Source organism: Hemitrygon akajei, unplaced genomic scaffold, assembly GCF_048418815.1.
Source record: "Hemitrygon akajei unplaced genomic scaffold, sHemAka1.3 Scf000038, whole genome shotgun sequence".
Taxonomy (NCBI): domain Eukaryota; kingdom Metazoa; phylum Chordata; class Chondrichthyes; order Myliobatiformes; family Dasyatidae; genus Hemitrygon; species Hemitrygon akajei.
In genome coordinates, this window is record NW_027331924.1 from 9,046,628 (window position 1) to 9,073,821 (window position 27,194).

Genomic DNA, 27,194 nt, shown 5'->3' on the forward strand with positions numbered 1-27,194 from the left:
CTATGAGGGTCAGGTGTTGTGACGGTGTGTGGGCCAGAGTTTCTGTGGCTGTGAGGGTCAGGTGTTGTGACGGTGTGTGGACCAGGGTTTCTGTGTCTGTGAGGGTCAGGTGCTGTGACGGTGTGTGGACCAGAGTTTCTGTGTCTGTGAGGGTCAGGTTTTGTGACGGTGTGTGGACCAGGGTTTCTGTGGCTGTGAGGGTTAGGTGTTGTGACGGTGTGTCGGCCAGGGTTTCTGTGGCTTTGTGGGTTAGGTGTTGTGACGGTGTGTGGGGCAGGGTTTCTGTGGCTGTGAGGGTCAGGTGTTGTGACGGTGTGTGGACCAGGGTTTCTGTGGCTGTGAGGTTCAGGTGTTGTGACGGTGTGTGGGGCAGGGTTTCTGTGTCTGTGAGGGTCAGGTGTTGTGACGGTGTGTGGGCCAGGGTTTCTGTGGCTGTGAGGGTCAGGTGTTGTGACGGTGTGTGGGGCAGGGTTTCTGTGGCTGTGAGGGTCAGGTGTTGTGACGGTGTGTGGGCCAGGGTTTCTGTGGCTGTGAGGGTCAGGTGTTGTGACGGTGTGTGGGGCAGGGTTTCTGTGGCTGTGAGGGTCAGGTGTTGTGACGGCGTGTGGACCAGGGTTTCTGTGACTGTGAGGGTTAGGTGTTGTGACGGTGTGTGGGCCAGTGTTTCTGTGGTTGTGAGGGTCAGGTGTTGTGACGGTGTGTGGGCCAGGGTTTCTGTGTCTGTGAGGGTTAGGTGTTGTGATGGTGTGTGTGGGCCAGGGTTTCTCTGTCTGTGAGAGTCAGGTGTTGTGACAGTGTGTGGACCAGGGTTTCTGTGGCAGTGAGTGTCAGGTGTTGTGACGGTGTGTGGACCAAGGTTTCTGTGGCTGTGACGGTCAGGTGTTGTGACGGTGTGTGGGCCAGGGTTTCTGTGGCTGTGAGGGTCAGGTGTTGTGACGGTGTGTGGACCAGGGTTTCTGTGGCTGTGAGGGTCAGGTGTTGTGACGGTGTATGGACCAGGGTTTCTGCGGCTGTGAGGGTCAGGTGTTGTGACGGTGTGTGGGCCAGGGTTTCTGTGGCTGTGAGGGTCAGGTGTTGTGACGGTGTGTGGACCAGGGTTTGCTGTGGCTGTGAGGGTCAGGTGTTGTGACGGTGTGTGAGCCAGGGTTTCTGTGGCTGTGAGGGTCAGGTGTTGTGACGGTGTGTGGACCAGGGTTTCTGGGGCTGTGAGGGTCAGTTGTTGTGACGGTGTGTGGGCCAGGGTTTCTGTGGCTGTGAAGGTCAGGTGTTGTGACGGTGTGTGGGCCAGGGTTTGCTGTGGCTGTGAGGGTCAGGTGTTGTGACGGTGTGTGGACCAGGGTTTCTGTGGCTGTGAAGGTCAGACGTTGTGACGGTGTTTGGACCAGGGTTTCTGTGGCTGTGAATGTCAGGTGTTGTGACGATGTGTGGGCAAGTGTTTCAGTGGCTGTGAGGGTCAGGTGTTGTGACGGTGTGTGGGGCAGGGTTTCTGTGACTGTGAGGGTCAGGTGTTGTGACGGTGTGTGGGGCAAGGTTTCTGTGTCTGTGAGGGTCAGGTGTTGTGACGGTGTGTGGGCCAGGGTTTCTGTGGCTGTGAGGGTCAGGTGTTGTGACGGTGTGTGGGTCAGGGTTTCTGTGGCTGTGAGGGTCAGGTGTTGTGACGGTGTGTGGACCAGGGTTTCTGTGAATGTGAGGGTGAGGTGTTGTGACGGTGTGTGGGCCAGGGTTTCTGTGGCTGTGAGGGTCAGGTGTTGTGACTGTGTGTGGGCCAGGGTTTCTGTGGCTGTGAGGGTCAGGTGTTGTGACGGTGTGTGGACCAGGGTTTCTGTGGCTGTGAGGGTCAGGTGTTGTGACGGTGTGTGGGCCAGGTTTTATGTGGCTGTGAGGGTCAGGTGTTGTGACGGTGTGTGGACCAGGGTTTCTGTGGCTGTGACGGTCTGGTGTTGTGACGGTGTGTGGACCAGGGTTTCTGTGGCTGTGAGGGTCACGTGTTGTGACGGTGTTTGGACCTGGGTTTCTGTGGCTGTGAGAGTCAGGTGTTGTGAAGGTGTGTGGGCCAGGTTTTATGTGGCTGTGAGGGTCAGGTGTTGTGACGGTGTGTGGGCCAGGGTTTCTGTGGCTGTGAGGGTCAGGTGTTGTGACGGTGTGTGGGCCAGGGTTTCTGTGGCTGTGAGGGTCAGGTGTTGTGACGGTGTGTGGACCATGGTTTCTGTGGCTGTGAGGGTCAGGTGTTGTGACGGTGTGTGGGCCAGGGTTTCTGTGGCTGTGAGGGTCAGGTGTTGTGACGGTGTGTGGACCAGGGTTTCTGTGGCTGTGAGGGTCAGGTGTTGTGACGGTGTGTGGACCAGGGTTTCTGTGAATGTGAGGGTCAGGTGTTGTGACGGTGTGTGGGCCAGGATTTCTGTGGCTGTGAGGGTCAGGTGTTGTGACTGTGTGTGGGCCAGGGTTTCTGTGGCTGTGAGGGTCAGGTGTTGTGACGGTGTGTGGACCAGGGTTTCTGTGGCTGTGAGGGTCAGGTGTTGTGACGGTGTGTGGGCCAGGTTTTATGTGGCTGTGAGGGTCAGGTGTTGTGACGGTGTGTGGACCAGGGTTTCTGTGGCTGTGACGGTCTGGTGTTGTGACGGTGTGTGGACCAGGGTTTCTGTGGCTGTGAGGGTCACGTGTTGTGACGCTGTTTGGACCTGGGTTTCTGTGGCTGTGAGAGTCAGGTGTTGTGAAGGTGTGTGGGCCAGGTTTTATGTGGCTGTGAGGGTCAGGTGTTGTGACGGTGTGTGGGCCAGGGTTTCTGTGGCTGTGAGGGTCAGGTGTTGTGACGGAGTGTGGACCAGGGTTTCAGTGGCTGTGACGGTCAGGTGTTGTGACGGTGTGTGGACCAGGGTTTCAGTGGCTGTGAGGGTCAGGTGTTGTGACCGTGTGTGGGCCAGGGTTTCTGTGGCTGTGAGGGTCAGGTGTTGTGACCGTGTGTGGGCCAGGGTTTCTGTGGCTGTGAGGGTCAGGTGTTGTGTCCGTGTGTGGGCCAGGGTTTCTGTGGCTGTGAGGGTCATGTGTTGTGACGGTGTGTGGACCAGGGTTTCTGTTGCTGTGAGGGTCAGGTGTTGTGACGGTGTGTGGACCAGGGTTTCTGTGGCTGTGAGTGTCAGGTGTTGTGACGGTGTGTGGGCCAGGGTTTCTGTGGCTGTGAGGGTCAGGTGTTGTGACGGTGTGTGGGCCAGGGTTTCTGTGGCTGTGAGGGTCAGGTGTTGTGACGGCGTGTGGACCAGGGTTTCTGTGGCTGTGAGGGTTAGGTGTTGTGTCGGTGTGTGGGGCAGGGTTTCTGTGGCTGTGAGGGTTAGGTGTTGTGACGGTGTGTGGGGCAGGGTTTCTGTGGCTGTGAGGGTCTGGTGTTGTGACGGTGTGTGGACCAGGGTTTCTGTGTCTATGAGGGTCAGGTGTTGTGACGGTGTGTGGGCCAGAGTTTCTGTGGCTGTGAGGGTCAGGTGTTGTGACGGTGTGTGGACCAGGGTTTCTGTGTCTGTGAGGGTCAGGTGCTGTGACGGTGTGTGGACCAGAGTTTCTGTGTCTGTGAGGATCAGGTTTTGTGACGGTGTGTGGACCAGGGTTTCTGTGGCTGTGAGGGTTAGGTGTTGTGACGGTGTGTGGGCCAGGTTTTATGTGGCTGTGAGGGTCAGGTGTTGTGACGGTGTGTGGACCAGGGTTTCTGTGGCTGTGACGGTCTGGTGTTGTGACGGTGTGTGGACCAGGGTTTCTGTGGCTGTGAGGGTCAGGTGTTGTGACGGCGTGTGGACCAGGGTTTCTGTGGCTGTGAAGGTCAGGTGTTGTGACGGTGTGTGGGCCAGGGTTTGCTGTGGCTGTGAGGGTCAGGTGTTGTGACGGTGTGTGGACCAGGGTTTCTGTGGCTGTGAAGGTCAGACGTTGTGACGGTGTTTGGACCAGGGTTTCTGTGGCTGTGAATGTCAGGTGTTGTGACGATGTGTGGGCAAGTGTTTCAGTGGCTGTGAGGGTCAGGTGTTGTGACGGTGTGTGGGGCAGGGTTTCTGTGACTGTGAGGGTCAGGTGTTGTGACGGTGTGTGGGGCAAGGTTTCTGTGTCTGTGAGGGTCAGGTGTTGTGACGGTGTGTGGGCCAGGGTTTCTGTGGCTGTGAGGGTCAGGTGTTGTGACGGTGTGTGGGTCAGGGTTTCTGTGGCTGTGAGGGTCAGGTGTTGTGACGGTGTGTGGACCAGGGTTTCTGTGAATGTGAGGGTCAGGTGTTGTGACGGTGTGTGGGCCAGGGTTTCTGTGGCTGTGAGGGTCAGGTGTTGTGACTGTGTGTGGGCCAGGGTTTCTGTGGCTGTGAGGGTCAGGTGTTGTGACGGTGTGTGGACCAGGTTTTATGTGGCTGTGAGGGTCAGGTGTTGTGACGGTGTGTGGACCAGGGTTTCTGTGGCTGTGACGGTCTGGTGTTGTGACGGTGTGTGGGCCAGGGTTTGCTGTGGCTGTGAGGGTCAGGTGTTGTGACGGTGTGTGGACCAGGGTTTCTGTGGCTGTGAAGGTCAGACGTTGTGACGGTGTTTGGACCAGGGTTTCTGTGGCTGTGAATGTCAGGTGTTGTGACGATGTGTGGGCAAGTGTTTCAGTGGCTGTGAGGGTCAGGTGTTGTGACGGTGTGTGGGGCAGGGTTTCTGTGACTGTGAGGGTCAGGTGTTGTGACGGTGTGTGGACCAGGGTTTCTGTGAATGTGAGGGTCAGGTGTTGTGACGGTGTGTGGGCCAGGGTTTCTGTGGCTGTGAGGGTCAGGTGTTGTGACTGTGTGTGGGCCAGGGTTTCTGTGGCTGTGAGGGTCAGGTGTTGTGACGGTGTGTGGGCCAGGTTTTATGTGGCTGTGAGGGTCAGGTGTTGTGACGGTGTGTGGACCAGGGTTTCTGTGGCTGTGACGGTCTGGTGTTGTGACGGTGTGTGGACCAGGGTTTCTGTGGCTGTGAGGGTCACGTGTTGTGACGGTGTTTGGACCTGGGTTTCTGTGGCTGTGAGAGTCAGGTGTTGTGAAGGTGTGTGGGCCAGGTTTTATGTGGCTGTGAGGGTCAGGTGTTGTGACGGTGTGTGGGCCAGGGTTTCTGTGGCTGTGAGGGTCAGGTGTTGTGACGGTGTGTGGGCCAGGGTTTCTGTGGCTGTGAGGGTCAGGTGTTGTGACGGTGTGTGGACCATGGTTTCTGTGGCTGTGAGGGTCAGGTGTTGTGACGGTGTGTGGGGCAGGGTTTCTGTGACTGTGAGGGTCAGGTGTTGTGACGGTGTGTGGACCAGGGTTTCTGTGAATGTGAGGGTCAGGTGTTGTGACGGTGTGTGGGCCAGGGTTTCTGTGGCTGTGAGGGTCAGGTGTTGTGACTGTGTGTGGGCCAGGGTTTCTGTGGCTGTGAGGGTCAGGTGTTGTGACGGTGTGTGGGCCAGGTTTTATGTGGCTGTGAGGGTCAGGTGTTGTGACGGTGTGTGGACCAGGGTTTCTGTGGCTGTGAGGGTCAGGTGTTGTGACTGTGTGTGGGCCAGGGTTTCTGTGGCTGTGAGGGTCAGGTGTTGTGACTGTGTGTGGGCCAGGGTTTCTGTGGCTGTGAGGGTCAGGTGTTGTGACGGTGTGTGGGCCAGGTTTTATGTGGCTGTGAGGGTCAGGTGTTGTGACGGTGTGTGGACCAGGGTTTCTGTGGCTGTGACGGTCTGGTGTTGTGACGGTGTGTGGACCAGGGTTTCTGTGGCTGTGAGGGTCACGTGTTGTGACGGTGTTTGGACCTGGGTTTCTGTGGCTGTGAGAGTCAGGTGTTGTGAAGGTGTGTGGGCCAGGTTTTATGTGGCTGTGAGGGTCAGGTGTTGTGACGGTGTGTGGGCCAGGGTTTCTGTGGCTGTGAGGGTCAGGTGTTGTGACGGTGTGTGGGCCAGGGTTTCTGTGGCTGTGAGGGTCAGGTGTTGTGACGGTGTGTGGACCATGGTTTCTGTGGCTGTGAGGGTCAGGTGTTGTGACGGTGTGTGGGGCAGGGTTTCTGTGACTGTGAGGGTCAGGTGTTGTGACGGTGTGTGGGCCAGGGTTTCTGTGGCTGTGAGGGTCAGGTGTTGTGACGGTGTGTGGACCAGGGTTTCTGTGAATGTGAGGGTCAGGTGTTGTGACGGTGTGTGGGCCAGGGTTTCTGTGGCTGTGAGGGTCAGGTGTTGTGACTGTGTGTGGGCCAGGGTTTCTGTGGCTGTGAGGGTCAGGTGTTGTGACGGTGTGTGGACCAGGTTTTATGTGGCTGTGAGGGTCAGGTGTTGTGACGGTGTGTGGACCAGGGTTTCTGTGGCTGTGACGGTCTGGTGTTGTGACGGTGTGTGGGCCAGGGTTTGCTGTGGCTGTGAGGGTCAGGTGTTGTGACGGTGTGTGGACCAGGGTTTCTGTGGCTGTGAAGGTCAGACGTTGTGACGGTGTTTGGACCAGGGTTTCTGTGGCTGTGAATGTCAGGTGTTGTGACGATGTGTGGGCAAGTGTTTCAGTGGCTGTGAGGGTCAGGTGTTGTGACGGTGTGTGGGGCAGGGTTTCTGTGACTGTGAGGGTCAGGTGTTGTGACGGTGTGTGGACCAGGGTTTCTGTGAATGTGAGGGTCAGGTGTTGTGACGGTGTGTGGGCCAGGGTTTCTGTGGCTGTGAGGGTCAGGTGTTGTGACTGTGTGTGGGCCAGGGTTTCTGTGGCTGTGAGGGTCAGGTGTTGTGACGGTGTGTGGGCCAGGTTTTATGTGGCTGTGAGGGTCAGGTGTTGTGACGGTGTGTGGACCAGGGTTTCTGTGGCTGTGACGGTCTGGTGTTGTGACGGTGTGTGGACCAGGGTTTCTGTGGCTGTGAGGGTCACGTGTTGTGACGGTGTTTGGACCTGGGTTTCTGTGGCTGTGAGAGTCAGGTGTTGTGAAGGTGTGTGGGCCAGGTTTTATGTGGCTGTGAGGGTCAGGTGTTGTGACGGTGTGTGGGCCAGGGTTTCTGTGGCTGTGAGGGTCAGGTGTTGTGACGGTGTGTGGGCCAGGGTTTCTGTGGCTGTGAGGGTCAGGTGTTGTGACGGTGTGTGGACCATGGTTTCTGTGGCTGTGAGGGTCAGGTGTTGTGACGGTGTGTGGGGCAGGGTTTCTGTGACTGTGAGGGTCAGGTGTTGTGACGGTGTGTGGACCAGGGTTTCTGTGAATGTGAGGGTCAGGTGTTGTGACGGTGTGTGGGCCAGGGTTTCTGTGGCTGTGAGGGTCAGGTGTTGTGACTGTGTGTGGGCCAGGGTTTCTGTGGCTGTGAGGGTCAGGTGTTGTGACGGTGTGTGGGCCAGGTTTTATGTGGCTGTGAGGGTCAGGTGTTGTGACGGTGTGTGGACCAGGGTTTCTGTGGCTGTGAGGGTCAGGTGTTGTGACTGTGTGTGGGCCAGGGTTTCTGTGGCTGTGAGGGTCAGGTGTTGTGACTGTGTGTGGGCCAGGGTTTCTGTGGCTGTGAGGGTCAGGTGTTGTGACGGTGTGTGGGCCAGGTTTTATGTGGCTGTGAGGGTCAGGTGTTGTGACGGTGTGTGGACCAGGGTTTCTGTGGCTGTGACGGTCTGGTGTTGTGACGGTGTGTGGACCAGGGTTTCTGTGGCTGTGAGGGTCACGTGTTGTGACGGTGTTTGGACCTGGGTTTCTGTGGCTGTGAGAGTCAGGTGTTGTGAAGGTGTGTGGGCCAGGTTTTATGTGGCTGTGAGGGTCAGGTGTTGTGACGGTGTGTGGGCCAGGGTTTCTGTGGCTGTGAGGGTCAGGTGTTGTGACGGTGTGTGGGCCAGGGTTTCTGTGGCTGTGAGGGTCAGGTGTTGTGACGGTGTGTGGACCATGGTTTCTGTGGCTGTGAGGGTCAGGTGTTGTGACGGTGTGTGGGGCAGGGTTTCTGTGACTGTGAGGGTCAGGTGTTGTGACGGTGTGTGGGCCAGGGTTTCTGTGGCTGTGAGGGTCAGGTGTTGTGACGGTGTGTGGACCAGGGTTTCTGTGGCTGTGACGGTCTGGTGTTGTGACGGTGTGTGGGCCAGGGTTTGCTGTGGCTGTGAGGGTCAGGTGTTGTGACGGTGTGTGGACCAGGGTTTCTGTGGCTGTGAAGGTCAGACGTTGTGACGGTGTTTGGACCAGGGTTTCTGTGGCTGTGAATGTCAGGTGTTGTGACGATGTGTGGGCAAGTGTTTCAGTGGCTGTGAGGGTCAGGTGTTGTGACGGTGTGTGGGGCAGGGTTTCTGTGACTGTGAGGGTCAGGTGTTGTGACGGTGTGTGGGGCAAGGTTTCTGTGTCTGTGAGGGTCAGGTGTTGTGACGGTGTGTGGGCCAGGGTTTCTGTGGCTGTGAGGGTCAGGTGTTGTGACGGTGTGTGGGTCAGGGTTTCTGTGGCTGTGAGGGTCAGGTGTTGTGACGGTGTGTGGACCAGGGTTTCTGTGAATGTGAGGGTCAGGTGTTGTGACGGTGTGTGGGCCAGGGTTTCTGTGGCTGTGAGGGTCAGGTGTTGTGACTGTGTGTGGGCCAGGGTTTCTGTGGCTGTGAGGGTCAGGTGTTGTGACGGTGTGTGGACCAGGTTTTATGTGGCTGTGAGGGTCAGGTGTTGTGACGGTGTGTGGACCAGGGTTTCTGTGGCTGTGACGGTCTGGTGTTGTGACGGTGTGTGGGCCAGGGTTTGCTGTGGCTGTGAGGGTCAGGTGTTGTGACGGTGTGTGGACCAGGGTTTCTGTGGCTGTGAAGGTCAGACGTTGTGACGGTGTTTGGACCAGGGTTTCTGTGGCTGTGAATGTCAGGTGTTGTGACGATGTGTGGGCAAGTGTTTCAGTGGCTGTGAGGGTCAGGTGTTGTGACGGTGTGTGGGGCAGGGTTTCTGTGACTGTGAGGGTCAGGTGTTGTGACGGTGTGTGGACCAGGGTTTCTGTGAATGTGAGGGTCAGGTGTTGTGACGGTGTGTGGGCCAGGGTTTCTGTGGCTGTGAGGGTCAGGTGTTGTGACTGTGTGTGGGCCAGGGTTTCTGTGGCTGTGAGGGTCAGGTGTTGTGACGGTGTGTGGGCCAGGTTTTATGTGGCTGTGAGGGTCAGGTGTTGTGACGGTGTGTGGACCAGGGTTTCTGTGGCTGTGACGGTCTGGTGTTGTGACGGTGTGTGGACCAGGGTTTCTGTGGCTGTGAGGGTCACGTGTTGTGACGGTGTTTGGACCTGGGTTTCTGTGGCTGTGAGAGTCAGGTGTTGTGAAGGTGTGTGGGCCAGGTTTTATGTGGCTGTGAGGGTCAGGTGTTGTGACGGTGTGTGGGCCAGGGTTTCTGTGGCTGTGAGGGTCAGGTGTTGTGACGGTGTGTGGGCCAGGGTTTCTGTGGCTGTGAGGGTCAGGTGTTGTGACGGTGTGTGGACCATGGTTTCTGTGGCTGTGAGGGTCAGGTGTTGTGACGGTGTGTGGGGCAGGGTTTCTGTGACTGTGAGGGTCAGGTGTTGTGACGGTGTGTGGACCAGGGTTTCTGTGAATGTGAGGGTCAGGTGTTGTGACGGTGTGTGGGCCAGGGTTTCTGTGGCTGTGAGGGTCAGGTGTTGTGACTGTGTGTGGGCCAGGGTTTCTGTGGCTGTGAGGGTCAGGTGTTGTGACGGTGTGTGGGCCAGGTTTTATGTGGCTGTGAGGGTCAGGTGTTGTGACGGTGTGTGGACCAGGGTTTCTGTGGCTGTGAGGGTCAGGTGTTGTGACTGTGTGTGGGCCAGGGTTTCTGTGGCTGTGAGGGTCAGGTGTTGTGACTGTGTGTGGGCCAGGGTTTCTGTGGCTGTGAGGGTCAGGTGTTGTGACGGTGTGTGGGCCAGGTTTTATGTGGCTGTGAGGGTCAGGTGTTGTGACGGTGTGTGGACCAGGGTTTCTGTGGCTGTGACGGTCTGGTGTTGTGACGGTGTGTGGACCAGGGTTTCTGTGGCTGTGAGGGTCACGTGTTGTGACGGCGTGTGGACCAGGGTTTCTGTGGCTGTGAAGGTCAGGTGTTGTGACGGTGTGTGGGCCAGGGTTTGCTGTGGCTGTGAGGGTCAGGTGTTGTGACGGTGTGTGGACCAGGGTTTCTGTGGCTGTGAAGGTCAGACGTTGTGACGGTGTTTGGACCAGGGTTTCTGTGGCTGTGAATGTCAGGTGTTGTGACGATGTGTGGGCAAGTGTTTCAGTGGCTGTGAGGGTCAGGTGTTGTGACGGTGTGTGGGGCAGGGTTTCTGTGACTGTGAGGGTCAGGTGTTGTGACGGTGTGTGGGGCAAGGTTTCTGTGTCTGTGAGGGTCAGGTGTTGTGACGGTGTGTGGGCCAGGGTTTCTGTGGCTGTGAGGGTCAGGTGTTGTGACGGTGTGTGGGTCAGGGTTTCTGTGGCTGTGAGGGTCAGGTGTTGTGACGGTGTGTGGACCAGGGTTTCTGTGAATGTGAGGGTCAGGTGTTGTGACGGTGTGTGGGCCAGGGTTTCTGTGGCTGTGAGGGTCAGGTGTTGTGACTGTGTGTGGGCCAGGGTTTCTGTGGCTGTGAGGGTCAGGTGTTGTGACGGTGTGTGGACCAGGTTTTATGTGGCTGTGAGGGTCAGGTGTTGTGACGGTGTGTGGACCAGGGTTTCTGTGGCTGTGACGGTCTGGTGTTGTGACGGTGTGTGGGCCAGGGTTTGCTGTGGCTGTGAGGGTCAGGTGTTGTGACGGTGTGTGGACCAGGGTTTCTGTGGCTGTGAAGGTCAGACGTTGTGACGGTGTTTGGACCAGGGTTTCTGTGGCTGTGAATGTCAGGTGTTGTGACGATGTGTGGGCAAGTGTTTCAGTGGCTGTGAGGGTCAGGTGTTGTGACGGTGTGTGGGGCAGGGTTTCTGTGACTGTGAGGGTCAGGTGTTGTGACGGTGTGTGGACCAGGGTTTCTGTGAATGTGAGGGTCAGGTGTTGTGACGGTGTGTGGGGCAGGGTTTCTGTGACTGTGAGGGTCAGGTGTTGTGACGGTGTGTGGACCAGGGTTTCTGTGAATGTGAGGGTCAGGTGTTGTGACGGTGTGTGGGCCAGGGTTTCTGTGGCTGTGAGGGTCAGGTGTTGTGACTGTGTGTGGGCCAGGGTTTCTGTGGCTGTGAGGGTCAGGTGTTGTGACGGTGTGTGGGCCAGGTTTTATGTGGCTGTGAGGGTCAGGTGTTGTGACGGTGTGTGGACCAGGGTTTCTGTGGCTGTGAGGGTCAGGTGTTGTGACTGTGTGTGGGCCAGGGTTTCTGTGGCTGTGAGGGTCAGGTGTTGTGACTGTGTGTGGGCCAGGGTTTCTGTGGCTGTGAGGGTCAGGTGTTGTGACGGTGTGTGGGCCAGGTTTTATGTGGCTGTGAGGGTCAGGTGTTGTGACGGTGTGTGGACCAGGGTTTCTGTGGCTGTGACGGTCTGGTGTTGTGACGGTGTGTGGACCAGGGTTTCTGTGGCTGTGAGGGTCACGTGTTGTGACGGCGTGTGGACCAGGGTTTCTGTGGCTGTGAAGGTCAGGTGTTGTGACGGTGTGTGGGCCAGGGTTTGCTGTGGCTGTGAGGGTCAGGTGTTGTGACGGTGTGTGGACCAGGGTTTCTGTGGCTGTGAAGGTCAGACGTTGTGACGGTGTTTGGACCAGGGTTTCTGTGGCTGTGAATGTCAGGTGTTGTGACGATGTGTGGGCAAGTGTTTCAGTGGCTGTGAGGGTCAGGTGTTGTGACGGTGTGTGGGGCAGGGTTTCTGTGACTGTGAGGGTCAGGTGTTGTGACGGTGTGTGGGGCAAGGTTTCTGTGTCTGTGAGGGTCAGGTGTTGTGACGGTGTGTGGGCCAGGGTTTCTGTGGCTGTGAGGGTCAGGTGTTGTGACGGTGTGTGGGTCAGGGTTTCTGTGGCTGTGAGGGTCAGGTGTTGTGACGGTGTGTGGACCAGGGTTTCTGTGAATGTGAGGGTCAGGTGTTGTGACGGTGTGTGGGCCAGGATTTCTGTGGCTGTGAGGGTCAGGTGTTGTGACTGTGTGTGGGCCAGGGTTTCTGTGGCTGTGAGGGTCAGGTGTTGTGACGGTGTGTGGACCAGGTTTTATGTGGCTGTGAGGGTCAGGTGTTGTGACGGTGTGTGGACCAGGGTTTCTGTGGCTGTGACGGTCTGGTGTTGTGACGGTGTGTGGGCCAGGGTTTGCTGTGGCTGTGAGGGTCAGGTGTTGTGACGGTGTGTGGACCAGGGTTTCTGTGGCTGTGAAGGTCAGACGTTGTGACGGTGTTTGGACCAGGGTTTCTGTGGCTGTGAATGTCAGGTGTTGTGACGATGTGTGGGCAAGTGTTTCAGTGGCTGTGAGGGTCAGGTGTTGTGACGGTGTGTGGGGCAGGGTTTCTGTGACTGTGAGGGTCAGGTGTTGTGACGGTGTGTGGACCAGGGTTTCTGTGAATGTGAGGGTCAGGTGTTGTGACGGTGTGTGGGCCAGGGTTTCTGTGGCTGTGAGGGTCAGGTGTTGTGACTGTGTGTGGGCCAGGGTTTCTGTGGCTGTGAGGGTCAGGTGTTGTGACGGTGTGTGGGCCAGGTTTTATGTGGCTGTGAGGGTCAGGTGTTGTGACGGTGTGTGGACCAGGGTTTCTGTGGCTGTGACGGTCTGGTGTTGTGACGGTGTGTGGACCAGGGTTTCTGTGGCTGTGAGGGTCACGTGTTGTGACGGTGTTTGGACCTGGGTTTCTGTGGCTGTGAGAGTCAGGTGTTGTGAAGGTGTGTGGGCCAGGTTTTATGTGGCTGTGAGGGTCAGGTGTTGTGACGGTGTGTGGGCCAGGGTTTCTGTGGCTGTGAGGGTCAGGTGTTGTGACGGTGTGTGGGCCAGGGTTTCTGTGGCTGTGAGGGTCAGGTGTTGTGACGGTGTGTGGACCATGGTTTCTGTGGCTGTGAGGGTCAGGTGTTGTGACGGTGTGTGGGGCAGGGTTTCTGTGACTGTGAGGGTCAGGTGTTGTGACGGTGTGTGGACCAGGGTTTCTGTGAATGTGAGGGTCAGGTGTTGTGACGGTGTGTGGGCCAGGGTTTCTGTGGCTGTGAGGGTCAGGTGTTGTGACTGTGTGTGGGCCAGGGTTTCTGTGGCTGTGAGGGTCAGGTGTTGTGACGGTGTGTGGGCCAGGTTTTATGTGGCTGTGAGGGTCAGGTGTTGTGACGGTGTGTGGACCAGGGTTTCTGTGGCTGTGAGGGTCAGGTGTTGTGACTGTGTGTGGGCCAGGGTTTCTGTGGCTGTGAGGGTCAGGTGTTGTGACTGTGTGTGGGCCAGGGTTTCTGTGGCTGTGAGGGTCAGGTGTTGTGACGGTGTGTGGACCAGGGTTTCTGTGGCTGTGAGGGTCACGTGTTGTGACGGTGTTTGGACCTGGGTTTCTGTGGCTGTGAGAGTCAGGTGTTGTGAAGGTGTGTGGGCCAGGTTTTATGTGGCTGTGAGGGTCAGGTGTTGTGACGGTGTGTGGGCCAGGGTTTCTGTGGCTGTGAGGGTCAGGTGTTGTGACGGTGTGTGGGCCAGGGTTTCTGTGGCTGTGAGGGTCAGGTGTTGTGACGGTGTGTGGACCATGGTTTCTGTGGCTGTGAGGGTCAGGTGTTGTGACGGTGTGTGGGGCAGGGTTTCTGTGACTGTGAGGGTCAGGTGTTGTGACGGTGTGTGGGCCAGGGTTTCTGTGGCTGTGAGGGTCAGGTGTTGTGACCGTGTGTGGGCCAGGGTTTCTGTGGCTGTGAGGGTCAGGTGTTGTGTCCGTGTGTGGGCCAGGGTTTCTGTGGCTGTGAGGGTCAGGTGTTGTGACGGTGTGTGGACCAGGGTTTCTGTTGCTGTGAGGGTCAGGTGTTGTGACGGTGTGTGGACCAGGGTTTCTGTGGCTGTGAGTGTCAGGTGTTGTGACGGTGTGTGGGCCAGGGTTTCTGTGGCTGTGAGGGTCAGGTGTTGTGACGGTGTGTGGGCCAGGGTTTCTGTGGCTGTGAGGGTCAGGTGTTGTGACGGCGTGTGGACCAGGGTTTCTGTGGCTGTGAGGGTTAGGTGTTGTGTCGGTGTGTGGGGCAGGGTTTCTGTGGCTGTGAGGGTTAGGTGTTGTGACGGTGTGTGGGGCAGGGTTTCTGTGGCTGTGAGGGTCTGGTGTTGTGACGGTGTGTGGACCAGGGTTTCTGTGTCTATGAGGGTCAGGTGTTGTGACGGTGTGTGGGCCAGAGTTTCTGTGGCTGTGAGGGTCAGGTGTTGTGACGGTGTGTGGACCAGGGTTTCTGTGTCTGTGAGGGTCAGGTGCTGTGACGGTGTGTGGACCAGAGTTTCTGTGTCTGTGAGGATCAGGTTTTGTGACGGTGTGTGGACCAGGGTTTCTGTGGCTGTGAGGGTTAGGTGTTGTGACGGTGTGTGGGCCAGGGTTTCTGTGGCTTTGTGGGTTAGGTGTTGTGACGGTGTGTGGGGCAGGGTTTCTGTGGCTGTGAGGGTCAGGTGTTGTGACGGTGTGTGGACCAGGGTTTCTGTGGCTGTGAGGGTCAGGTGTTGTGACGGCGTGTGGACCAGGGTTTCTGTGACTGTGAGGGTCAGGTGTTATGACGGTGTGTGGATCAGAGTTTCTATGGCAGTGAGGGTCAGGTGTTGTGACGGTGTGTGGATCAGAGTTTCTATGGCAGTGAGGGTCAGGTGTTGTGACGGTGTGTGGACCAGGGTTTCTGTTGCTGTGAGGGTCAGGTGTTGTGACGGTGTGTGGACCAGGGTTTCTGTGGCTGTGAGGGCCAGGTGTTGTGACGGTGTGTGGGCCAGGGTTTCTGTGGTTGTGAGGGTCAGGTGTTCTGACGGTGTGTGGGCCAGGGTTTCTGTGTCTGTGAGGGTAAGGTGTTGTGATGGTGTGTGTGGGCCAGGGTTTCTCTGTATGTGAGAGTCAGGTGTTGTGACAGTGTGTGGACCAGGGTTTCTGTGGCAGTGAGTGTCAGGTGTTGTGACGGTGTGTGGACCAAGGTTTCTGTGGCTGTGACGGTCAGGTGTTGTGACGGTGTGTGGGCCAGGGTTTCTGTGGCTGTGAGGGTCAGGTGTTGTGACGGTGTGTGGACCAGGGTTTCTGTGGCTGTGAGGGTCAGGTGTTGTGACGGTGTATGGACCAGGGTTTCTGCGGCTGTGAGGGTCAGGTGTTGTGACGGTGTGTGGGCCAGGGTTTCTGTGGCTGTGAGGGTCAGGTGTTGTGACGGTGTGTGGACCAGGGTTTGCTGTGGCTGTGAGGGTCAGGTGTTGTGACGGTGTGTGAGCCAGGGTTTCTGTGGCTGTGAGGGACAGGTGTTGTGACGGTGTGTGGACCAGGGTTTCTGTGGCTGTGAGGGTCAGTTGTTGTGACGGTGTGTGGGCCAGGATTTCTGTGGCTGTGAAGGTCAGGTGTTGTGACGGTGTGTGGGCCAGGGTTTGCTGTGGCTGTGAGGGTCAGGTGTTGTGACGGTGTGTGGACCAGGGTTTCTGTGGCTGTGAAAGTCAGACGTTGTGACGGTGTTTGGACCAGGGTTTCTGTGGCTGTGAGGGTCAGGTGTTGTGACGGTGTGTGGGCCAGGGTTTCTGTGGTTGTGAGGGTCAGGTGTTGTGACGGTGTGTGGGGCAGGGTTTCTGTGGTTGTGAGGGTCAGGTGTTGTGACGGTGTGTGGGGCAGGGTTTATGTGGTTGTCAGGGTCAGGTGTTGTGACGGAGTGTGGACCAGGGTTTCAGTGGCTGTGACGGTCAGGTGTTGTGACGGTGTGTGGACCAGGGTTTCAGTGGCTGTGAGGGTCAGGTGTTGTGACCGTGTGTGGGCCAGGGTTTCTGTGGCTGTGAGGGTCAGGTGTTGTGACCGTGTGTGGGCCAGGGTTTCTGTGGCTGTGAGGGTCAGGTGTTGTGTCCGTGTGTGGGCCAGGGTTTCTGTGGCTGTGAGGGTCAGGTGTTGTGACGGTGTGTGGACCAGGGTTTCTGTTGCTGTGAGGGTCAGGTGTTGTGACGGTGTGTGGACCAGGGTTTCTGTGGCTGTGAGTGTCAGGTGTTGTGACGGTGTGTGGGCCAGGGTTTCTGTGGCTGTGAGGGTCAGGTGTTGTGACGGTGTGTGGGCCAGGGTTTCTGTGGCTGTGAGGGTCAGGTGTTGTGACGGCGTGTGGACCAGGGTTTCTGTGGCTGTGAGGGTTAGGTGTTGTGTCGGTGTGTGGGGCAGGGTTTCTGTGGCTGTGAGTGTTAGGTGTTGTGACGGTGTGTGGGGCAGGGTTTCTGTGGCTGTGAGGGTCAGGTGTTGTGACGGTGTGTGGACCAGGGTTTCTGTGTCTATGAGGGTCAGGAGTTGTGACGGTGTGTGGGCCAGAGTTTCTGTGGCTGTGAGGGTCAGGTGTTGTGACGGTGTGTGGGGCAGGGTTTCTGTGTCTGTGAGGGTCAGGTGCTGTGACGGTGTGTGGACCAGAGTTTCTGTGTCTGTGAGGGTCAGGTTTTGTGACGGTGTGTGGACCAGGGTTTCTGTGGCTGTGAGGGTTAGGTGTTGTGACGGTGTGTGGGCCAGGGTTTCTGTGGCTTTGTGGGTTAGGTGTTGTGACGGTGTGTGGGGCAGGGTTTCTGTGGCTGTGAGGGTCAGGTGTTGTGACGGTGTGTGGACCAGGGTTTCTGTGGCTGTGAGGGTCAGGTGTTGTGACGGCGTGTGGACCAGGGTTTCTGTGACTGTGAGGGTCAGGTGTTATGACGGTGTGTGGATCAGAGTTTCTATGGCAGTGAGGGTCAGGTGTTGTGACGGTGTGTGGATCAGAGTTTCTATGGCAGTGAGGGTCAGGTGTTGTGACGGTGTGTGGACCAGGGTTTCTGTTGCTGTGAGGGTCAGGTGTTGTGACGGTGTGTGGACCAGGGTTTCTGTGGCTGTGAGGGCCAGGTGTTGTGACGGTGTGTGGGCCAGGGTTTCTGTGGTTGTGAGGGTCAGGTGTTCTGACGGTGTGTGGGCCAGGGTTTCTGTGTCTGTGAGGGTAAGGTGTTGTGATGGTGTGTGTGGGCCAGGGTTTCTCTGTATGTGAGAGTCAGGTGTTGTGACAGTGTGTGGACCAGGGTTTCTGTGGCAGTGAGTGTCAGGTGTTGTGACGGTGTGTGGACCAAGGTTTCTGTGGCTGTGACGGTCAGGTGTTGTGACGGTGTGTGGGCCAGGGTTTCTGTGGCTGTGAGGGTCAGGTGTTGTGACGGTGTGTGGACCAGGGTTTCTGTGGCTGTGAGGGTCAGGTGTTGTGACGGTGTATGGACCAGGGTTTCTGCGGCTGTGAGGGTCAGGTGTTGTGACGGTGTGTGGGCCAGGGTTTCTGTGGCTGTGAGGGTCAGGTGTTGTGACGGTGTGTGGACCAGGGTTTGCTGTGGCTGTGAGGGTCAGGTGTTGTGACGGTGTGTGAGCCAGGGTTTCTGTGGCTGTGAGGGACAGGTGTTGTGACGGTGTGTGGACCAGGGTTTCTGTGGCTGTGAGGGTCAGTTGTTGTGACGGTGTGTGGGCCAGGATTTCTGTGGCTGTGAAGGTCAGGTGTTGTGACGGTGTGTGGGCCAGGGTTTGCTGTGGCTGTGAGGGTCAGGTGTTGTGACGGTGTGTGGACCAGGGTTTCTGTGGCTGTGAAAGTCAGACGTTGTGACGGTGTTTGGACCAGGGTTTCTGTGGCTGTGAGGGTCAGGTGTTGTGACGGTGTGTGGGCCAGGGTTTCTGTGGTTGTGAGGGTCAGGTGTTGTGACGGTGTGTGGGGCAGGGTTTCTGTGGTTGTGAGGGTCAAGTGTTGTGACGGTGTGTGGGGCAGGGTTTATGTGGTTGTCAGGGTCAGGTATTGTGACGGTGTGTGGGCCAGGGTTTCTGTGGCTGTGAGGGCCAGGTGTTGTGACGGTGTGTGGGGCAGGGTTTCTGTGGTTGTGAAGGTCAGGTGTTGTGACGGTGTGTGGGGCAGGGTTTCTGTGGTTGTGAGGGTCAGGTGTTGTGACGGTGTGTGGGCCAGGGTTTCTGTGGCTGTGAGGGCCAGGTGTTGTGACGGTGTGTGGACCAGGGTTTTGTGGCTGTGAGGGTCAGGTGTTGTGACGGTGTGTGGGCCAGGGTTTCTGTGACTGTGAGGGTCAGGTGTTGTGACGGTGTTTGGACCAGGTTTACTGAGGCTGTTAGGGTCAGGTGTTGTGACGGTATGTGGACCAGGGTTTCTGTGGCTGTGAGGGTCAGGTGTTGTGACGGTGTGTGGACCAGGGTTTCTGTGGCTGTGAGGGTCAGGTGTTGTGACGGTGTGTGGGCCAGGGTTTCTGTGGCTGTGAGGGTCAGGTGTTGTGACGGTGTGTGGGCCAGGGTTTCTGTGGCTGTGAGGGTCAGGTGTTGTGACGGCGTGTGGACCAGGGTTTCTGTGGCTGTGAGGGTTAGGTGTTGTGTCGGTGTGTGGGGCAGGCTTTCTGTGGCTGTGAGGGTTAGGTGTTGTGACGGTGTGTGGGGCAGGGTTTCTGTGGCTGTGAGGGTCAGGTGTTGTGACGGTGTGTGGACCAGGGTTTCTGTGTCTATGAGGGTCAGGTGTTGTGACGGTGTGTGGGCCAGAGTTTCTGTGGCTGTGAGGGTCAGGTGTTGTGACGGTGTGTGGACCAGGGTTTCTGTGTCTGTGAGGGTCAGGTGCTGTGACGGTGTGTGGACCAGAGTTTCTGTGTCTGTGAGGGTCAGGTTTTGTGACGGTGTGTGGACCAGGGTTTCTGTGGCTGTGAGGGTTAGGTGTTGTGACGGTGTGTCGGCCAGGGTTTCTGTGGCTTTGTGGGTTTGGTGTTGTGACGGTGTGTGGGGCAGGGTTTCTGTGGCTGTGAGGGTCAGGTGTTGTGACGGTGTGTGGACCAGGGTTTCTGTGGCTGTGAGGTTCAGGTGTTGTGACGGTGTGTGGGGCAGGGTTTCTGTGTCTGTGAGGGTCAGGTGTTGTGACGGTGTGTGGGCCAGGGTTTCTGTGGCTGTGAGGGTCAGGTGTTGTGACGGTGTGTGGGGCAGGGTTTCTGTGGCTGTGAGGGTCAGGTGTTGTGACGGTGTGTGGGCCAGGGTTTCTGTGGCTGTGAGGGTCAGGTGTTGTGACGGTGTGTGGGGCAGGGTTTCTGTGGCTGTGAGGGTCAGGTGTTGTGACGGCGTGTGGACCAGGGTTTCTGTGACTGTGAGGGTTAGGTGTTGTGACGGTGTGTGGGCCAGTGTTTCTGTGGTTGTGAGGGTCAGGTGTTGTGACGGTGTGTGGGCCAGGGTTTCTGTGTCTGTGAGGGTTAGGTGTTGTGATGGTGTGTGTGGGCCAGGGTTTCTCTGTCTGTGAGAGTCAGGTGTTGTGACAGTGTGTGGACCAGGGTTTCTGTGGCAGTGAGTGTCAGGTGTTGTGACGGTGTGTGGACCAAGGTTTCTGTGGCTGTGACGGTCAGGTGTTGTGACGGTGTGTGGGCCAGGGTTTCTGTGGCTGTGAGGGTCAGGTGTTGTGACGGTGTGTGGACCAGGGTTTCTGTGGCTGTGAGGGTCAGGTGTTGTGACGGTGTATGGACCAGGGTTTCTGCGGCTGTGAGGGTCAGGTGTTGTGACGGTGTGTGGGCCAGGGTTTCTGTGGCTGTGAGGGTCAGGTGTTGTGACGGTGTGTGGACCAGGGTTTGCTGTGGCTGTGAGGGTCAGGTGTTGTGACGGTGTGTGAGCCAGGGTTTCTGTGGCTGTGAGGGTCAGGTGTTGTGACGGTGTGTGGACCAGGGTTTCTGGGGCTGTGAGGGTCAGTTGTTGTGACGGTGTGTGGGCCAGGGTTTCTGTGGCTGTGAAGGTCAGGTGTTGTGACGGTGTGTGGGCCAGGGTTTGCTGTGGCTGTGAGGGTCAGGTGTTGTGACGGTGTGTGGACCAGGGTTTCTGTGGCTGTGAAGGTCAGACGTTGTGACGGTGTTTGGACCAGGGTTTCTGTGGCTGTGAATGTCAGGTGTTGTGACGATGTGTGGGCAAGTGTTTCAGTGGCTGTGAGGGTCAGGTGTTGTGACGGTGTGTGGGGCAGGGTTTCTGTGTCTGTGAGGGTCAGGTGTTGTGACGGTGTGTGGGCCAGGGTTTCTGTGGCTGTGAGGGTCAGGTGTTGTGACGGTGTGTGGGTCAGGGTTTCTGTGGCTGTGAGGGTCAGGTGTTGTGACGGTGTGTGGACCAGGGTTTCTGTGGCTGTGAGGGTCAGGTGTTGTGACGGTGTGTGGACCAGGGTTTCTGTGAATGTGAGGGTCAGGTGTTGTGACGGTGTGTGGGCCAGGGTTTCTGTGGCTGTGAGGGTCAGGTGTTGTGACTGTGTGTGGGCCAGGGTTTCTGTGGCTGTGAGGGTCAGGTGTTGTGACGGTGTGTGGACCAGGGTTTCTGTGGCTGTGAGGGTCAGGTGTTGTGACGGTGTGTGGGCCAGGTTTTATGTGGCTGTGAGGGTCAGGTGTTGTGACGGTGTGTGGACCAGGGTTTCTGTGGCTGTGACGGTCTGGTGTTGTGACGGTGTGTGGACCAGGGTTTCAGTGGCTGTGAGGGTCACGTGTTGTGACGGTGTTTGGACCTGGGTTTCTGTGGCTGTGAGAGTCAGGTGTTGTGAAGGTGTGTGGGCCAGGTTTTATGTGGCTGTGAGGGTCAGGTGTTGTGACGGTGTGTGGGCCAGGGTTTCTGTGGCTGTGAGGGTCAGGTGTTGTGACGGAGTGTGGACCAGGGTTTCAGTGGCTGTGACGGTCAGGTGTTGTGACGGTGTGTGGACCAGGGTTTCAGTGGCTGTGAGGGTCAGGTGTTGTGACCGTGTGTGGGCCAGGGTTTCTGTGGCTGTGAGGGTCAGGTGTTGTGACCGTGTGTGGGCCAGGGTTTCTGTGGCTGTGAGGGTCAGGTGTTGTGTCCGTGTGTGGGCCAGGGTTTCTGTGGCTGTGAGGGTCAGGTGTTGTGACGGTGTGTGGACCAGGGTTTCTGTTGCTGTGAGGGTCAGGTGTTGTGACGGTGTGTGGACCAGGGTTTCTGTGGCTGTGAGTGTCAGGTGTTGTGACGGTGTGTGGGCCAGGGTTTCTGTGGCTGTGAGGGTCAGGTGTTGTGACGGTGTGTGGGCCAGGGTTTCTGTGGCTGTGAGGGTTAGGTGTTGTGACGGTGTGTGGGGCAGGGCTTCTGTGGCTGTGAGGGTCTGGTGTTGTGACGGTGTGTGGACCAGGGTTTCTGTGTCTATGAGGGTCAGGTGTTGTGACGGTGTGTGGGCCAGAGTTTCTGTGGCTGTGAGGGTCAGGTGTTGTGACGGTGTGTGGACCAGGGTTTCTGTGTCTGTGAGGGTCAGGTGCTGTGACGGTGTGTGGACCAGAGTTTCTGTGTCTGTGAGGGTCAGGTTTTGTGACGGTGTGTGGACCAGGGTTTCTGTGGCTGTGAGGGTTAGGTGTTGTGACGGTGTGTGGGCCAGGGTTTCTGTGGCTTTGTGGGTTAGGTGTTGTGACGGTGTGTGGGGCAGGGTTTCTGTGGCTGTGAGGGTCAGGTGTTGTGACGGTGTGTGGACCAGGGTTTCTGTGGCTGTGAGGGTCAGGTGTTGTGACGGCGTGTGGACCAGGGTTTCTGTGACTGTGAGGGTCAGGTGTTGTGACGGTGTGTGGATCAGAGTTTCTATGGCAGTGAGGGTCAGGTGTTGTGACGGTGTGTGGATCAGAGTTTCTATGGCAGTGAGGGTCAGCTGTTGTGACGGTGTGTGGACCAGGGTTTCTGTTGCTGTGAGGGTCAGGTGTTGTGACGGTGTGTGGACCAGGGTTTCAGTGGCTGTGAGGGCCAGGTGTTGTGACGGTGTGTGGGCCAGGGTTTCTGTGGTTGTGAGGGTCAGGTGTTGTGACGGTGTGTGGGCCAGGGTTTCTGTGTCTGTGAGGGTTAGGTGTTCTGATGGTGTGTGTGGGCCAGGGTTTCTCTGTCTGTGAGAGTCAGGTGTTGTGACAGTGTGTGGACCAGGGTTTCTGTGGCAGTGAGTGTCAGGTGTTGTGACGGTGTGTGGACCAAGGTTTCTGTGGCTGTGACGGTCAGGTGTTGTGACGGTGTGTGGGCCAGGGTTTCTGTGGCTGTGAGGGTCAGGTGTTGTGACGGTGTGTGGACCAGGGTTTCTGTGGCTGTGAGGGTCAGGTGTTGTGACGGTGTATGGACCAGGGTTTCTGCGGCTGTGAGGGTCAGGTGTTGTGACGGTGTGTGGGCCAGGGTTTCTGTGGCTGTGAGGGTCAGGTGTTGTGACGGTGTGTGGACCAGGGTTTGCTGTGGCTGTGAGGGTCAGGTGTTGTGACGGTGTGTGAGCCAGGGTTTCTGTGGCTGTGAGGGTCAGGTGTTGTGACGGTGTGTGGACCAGGGTTTCTGTGGCTGTGAGGGTCAGTTGTTGTGACGGTGTGTGGGCCAGGATTTCTGTGGCTGTGAAGGTCAGGTGTTGTGACGGTGTGTGGGCCAGGGTTTCTGTGAATGTGAGGGTCAGGTGTTGTGACGGTGTGTGGGCCAGGGTTTCTGTGGCTGTGAGGGTCAGGTGTTGTGACGGTGTGTGGGCCAGGGTTTCTGTGGCTGTGAGGGTCAGGTGTTGTGACGGTGTGTGGACCAGGGTTTCTGTGGCTGTGAGGGTCAGGTGTTGTGACGGTGTGTGGGCCAGGTTTTATGTGGCTGTGAGGGTCAGGTGTTGTGACGGTGTGTGGACCAGGGTTTCTGTGGCTGTGACGGTCTGGTGTTGTGACGGTATGTGGACCAGGGTTTCTGGGGCTGTGACTGTCAGGTGTTGTGACGGTGTGTGGGTCAGGGTTTCTGTGGCTGTGAGGGTCAGGTGTTGTGACGGTGTGTGGACCAGGGTTTCTGTGGCTGTGACTGTCAGGTGTTGTGATCGTGTGTGGGTCAGGGTTTCTGTGGCTGTGAGGGTCAGGTGTTGTGACGGTGTGTGGACCAGGGTTTCTATGGCTGTGAGGGTCAGGTGTTGTGACGGTGTGTGGACCAGGGTTTCTGTGTCTGTGAGGGTCAGGTGTTGTGACGGAGTGTGGAACAGGGTTTCAGTGGCTGTGACGGACAGGTGTTGTGACGGTGTGTGGACCAGTGTTTCAGTGGCTGTGAGGGTCAGGTGTTGTGACCGTGTGTGGGCCAGGGTTTCTGTGGCTGTGAGGGTCAGGTGTTGTGACCGTGTGTGGGCCAGGGTTTCTGTTGCTGTGAGGGTCAGGTGTTGTGACGGTGTGTGGGTCAGGGTTTCTGTGGCTGTGAGGGTCAGGTGTTGTGACGGTGTGTGGACCAGGGTTTCTGTTGCTGTGAGGGTCAGGTGTTGTGACGGTGTGTGGACCAGGGTTTCTGTGTCTTTGACGGTCAGGTGTTGTGACGGTGTGTGGACCAGGGTTTCTGTGTCTGTGAGGGTCAGGTGTTGTGACGGTGGGTCGGCCAGGGTTTCTGTGGCTGTGAGTGTCAGGTGTGGTGACGGTGTGTGGACCAGGGTTTCTGTGGCTGTGAGGGTCAGGTGTTGTGACGGTGTGTGGGTCAGGGTTTCTGTTGCTGTGAGGGTCAGGTGTTGTGACGGTGTGTGGACCAGGTTTTCTGTGGCTGTGAGGGTCAGGTGTTGTGACGGTGTGTGGACCAGGGTTTCTGTGGCTGTGAGGGTTAGGTGTTGTGACGGTGTGTGGGCCAGGGTTTCTGTGGCTTTGTGGGTTAGGTGTTGTGACGGTGTGTGGGGCAGGGTTTCTGTGGCTGTGAGGGTCAGGTGTTGTGACGGTGTGTGGACCAGGGTTTCTGTGGCTGTGAGGGTCAGGTGTTGTGACGGCGTGTGGACCAGGGTTTCTGTGACTGTGAGGGTCAGGTGTTGTGACGGTGTGTGGATCAGAGTTTCTATGGCAGTGAGGGTCAGGTGTTGTGACGGTGTGTGGATCAGAGTTTCTATGGCAGTGAGGGTCAGCTGTTGTGACGGTGTGTGGACCAGGGTTTCTGTTGCTGTGAGGGTCAGGTGTTGTGACGGTGTGTGGACCAGGGTTTCAGTGGCTGTGAGGGCCAGGTGTTGTGACGGTGTGTGGGCCAGGGTTTCTGTGGTTGTGAGGGTCAGGTGTTGTGACGGTGTGTGGGCCAGGGTTTCTGTGTCTGTGAGGGTTAGGTGTTGTGATGGTGTGTGTGGGCCAGGGTTTCTCTGTCTGTGAGAGTCAGGTGTTGTGACAGTGTGTGGACCAGGGTTTCTGTGGCAGTGAGTGTCAGGTGTTGTGACGGTGTGTGGACCAAGGTTTCTGTGGCTGTGACGGTCAGGTGTTGTGACGGTGTGTGGGCCAGGGTTTCTGTGGCTGTGAGGGTCAGGTGTTGTGACGGTGTGTGGACCAGGGTTTCTGTGGCTGTGAGGGTCAGGTGTTGTGACGGTGTATGGACCAGGGTTTCTGCGGCTGTGAGGGTCAGGTGTTGTGACGGTGTGTGGGCCAGGGTTTCTGTGGCTGTGAGGGTCAGGTGTTGTGACGGTGTGTGGACCAGGGTTTGCTGTGGCTGTGAGGGTCAGGTGTTGTGACGGTGTGTGAGCCAGGGTTTCTGTGGCTGTGAGGGTCAGGTGTTGTGACGGTGTGTGGACCAGGGTTTCTGTGGCTGTGAGGGTCAGTTGTTGTGACGGTGTGTGGGCCAGGATTTCTGTGGCTGTGAAGGTCAGGTGTTGTGACGGTGTGTGGGCCAGGGTTTGCTGTGGCTGTGAGGGTCAGGTGTTGTGACGGTGTGTGGACCAGGGTTTCAGTGGCTGTGAAAGTCAGACGTTGAGACGGTGTTTGGACCAGGGTTTCTGTGGCTGTGAGGGTCAGGTGTTGTGACGATGTGTGGGCAAGTGTTTCAGTGGCTGTGAGGGTCAGGTGTTGTGACGGTGTGAGGGCCAGGGTTTCTGTGACTGTGAGGGTCAGGTGTTGTGACGGTGTGTGGGGCAGGGTTTCTGTGACTGTGAGGGTCAGGTGTTGTGACGGTGTGTGGGGCAGGGTTTCTGTGTCTGTGAGGGTCAGGTGTTGTGACGGTGTGTGGGCCAGGGTTTCTGTGTCTGTGTGGGTCAGGTGTTGTGACGGTGTGTGGGCCAGGGTTTCTGTGGCTGTGAGGGTCAGGTGTTGTGACGGTGTGTGGACCAGGGTTTCTGTGGCTGTGAGGGTCAGGTGTTGTGACGGTGTGTGGACCAGGGTTTCTGTGAATGTGAGGGTCAGGTGTTGTGACGGTGTGTGGGCCAGGGTTTCTGTGGCTGTGAGGGTCAGGTGTTGTGACGGTGTGTGGGCCAGGGTTTCTGTGGCTGTGAGGGTCAGGTGTTGTGACGGTGTGTGGACCAGGGTTTCTGTGGCTGTGAGGGTCAGGTGTTGTGACGGTGTGTGGGCCAGGTTTTATGTGGCTGTGAGGGTCAGGTGTTGTGACGGTGTGTGGACCAGGGTTTCTGTGGCTGTGACGGTCTGGTGTTGTGACGGTATGTGGACCAGGGTTTCTGGGGCTGTGACTGTCAGGTGTTGTGACGGTGTGTGGGTCAGGGTTTCTGTGGCTGTGAGGGTCAGGTGTTGTGACGGTGTGTGGACCAGGGTTTCTGTGGCTGTGACTGTCAGGTGTTGTGACGGTGTGTGGGTCAGGGTTTCTGTGGCTGTGAGGGTCAGGTGTTGTGACGGTGTGTGGACCAGGGTTTCTATGGCTGTGAGGGTCAGGTGTTGTGACGGTGTGTGGACCAGGGTTTCTGTGTCTGTGAGGGTCAGGTGTTGTGACGGAGTGTGGAACAGGGTTTCAGTGGCTGTGACGTACAGGTGTTGTGACGGTGTGTGGACCAGTGTTTCAGTGGCTGTGAGGGTCAGGTGTTGTGACCGTGTGTGGGCCAGGGTTTCTGTGGCTGTGAGGGTCAGGTGTTGTGACCGTGTGTGGGCCAGGGTTTCTGTTGCTGTGAGGGTCAGGTGTTGTGACGGTGTGTGGGTCAGGGTTTCTGTGGCTGTGAGGGTCAGGTGTTGTGACGGTGTGTGGACCAGGGTTTCTGTGTCTTTGACGGTCAGGTGTTGTGACGGTGTGTGGACCAGGGTTTCTGTGACTGTGAGGGTCAGGTGTTGTGCCGGTCTGTGGGCCAGGGTTTCTGTGGCTGAGAGGGTCAGGTGTTGTGACGGTGTGTGGGCCAGGGTTTCTGTGGCTGTGAGGGTCAGGTGTTGTGACGGTGTGTGGACCAGGGTTTCTGTGGCTGTGAGGGTCAGGTGTTGTGACGGTGTGTGGACCAGGGTTTCTGTGGCTGTGAGGGTCAGGTGTTGTAACGGGGTGTGGGTCAGGGTTTCTGTGGCTGTGAGGGTCAGGTGTTGTGACGGTGTGTGGACCAGGGTTTCTATGGCTGTGAGGGTCAGGTGTTGTGACGGTGTGTGGACCAGGGTTTCTGTGTCTGTGAGGGTCAGGTGTTGTGACGGAGTGTGGAACAGGGTTTCAGTGGCTGTGACGTACAGGTGTTGTGACGGTGTGTGGACCAGTGTTTCAGTGGCTGTGAGGGTCAGGTGTTGTGACCGTGTGTGGGCCAGGGTTTCTGTGGCTGTGAGGGTCAGGTGTTGTGACCGTGTGTGGGCCAGGGTTTCTGTTGCTGTGAGGGTCAGGTGTTGTGACGGTGTGTGGGTCAGGGTTTCTGTGGCTGTGAGGGTCAGGTGTTGTGACGGTGTGTGGACCAGGGTTTCTGTTGCTGTGAGGGTCAGGTGTTGTGACGGTGTGTGGACCAGGGTTTCTGTGTCTTTGACGGTCAGGTGTTGTGACGGTGTGTGGACCAGGGTTTCTGTGTCTGTGAGGGTCAGGTGTTGTGACGGTGGGTCGGCCAGGGTTTCTGTGGCTGTGAGGGTCAGGTGTGGTGACGGTGTGTGGACCAGGGTTTCTGTGGCTGTGAGGGTCAGGTGTTGTGACGGTGTGTGGGTCAGGGTTTCTGTTGCTGTGAGGGTCAGGTGTTGTGACGGTGTGTGGACCAGGTTTTCTGTGGCTGTGAGGGTCAGGTGTTGTGACGGTGTGTGGGTCAGGGTTTCTGTGGCTGTGAGGGTCAGGTGTTGTGACGGTGTGTGGACCAGGGTTTCTGTTGCTGTGAGGGTCAGGTGTTGTGACGGTGTGTGGGCCAGGGTTTCTGTGGCTGTGAGGGTCAGGTGTTGTGACGGTGTGTGGGTCAGGGTTTCTGTGGCTGTGAGGGTCAGGTGTTGTGACGGTGTGTGGACCAGGGTTTCTGTGGCTGTGAGGGGCAGGTGTTGTGACGGTGTGTGGGCCAGGGTTTCTGTGGCTGTGAGGGTCAGGTGTTGTGACGGTGTGTGGACCAGGGTTTCTGTGACTGTGAGGGTCAGGTGTTGTGCCGGTCTGTGGGCCAGGGTTTCTGTGGCTGTGAGGGTCAGGTGTTGTGACGGTGTGTGGGCCAGGGTTTC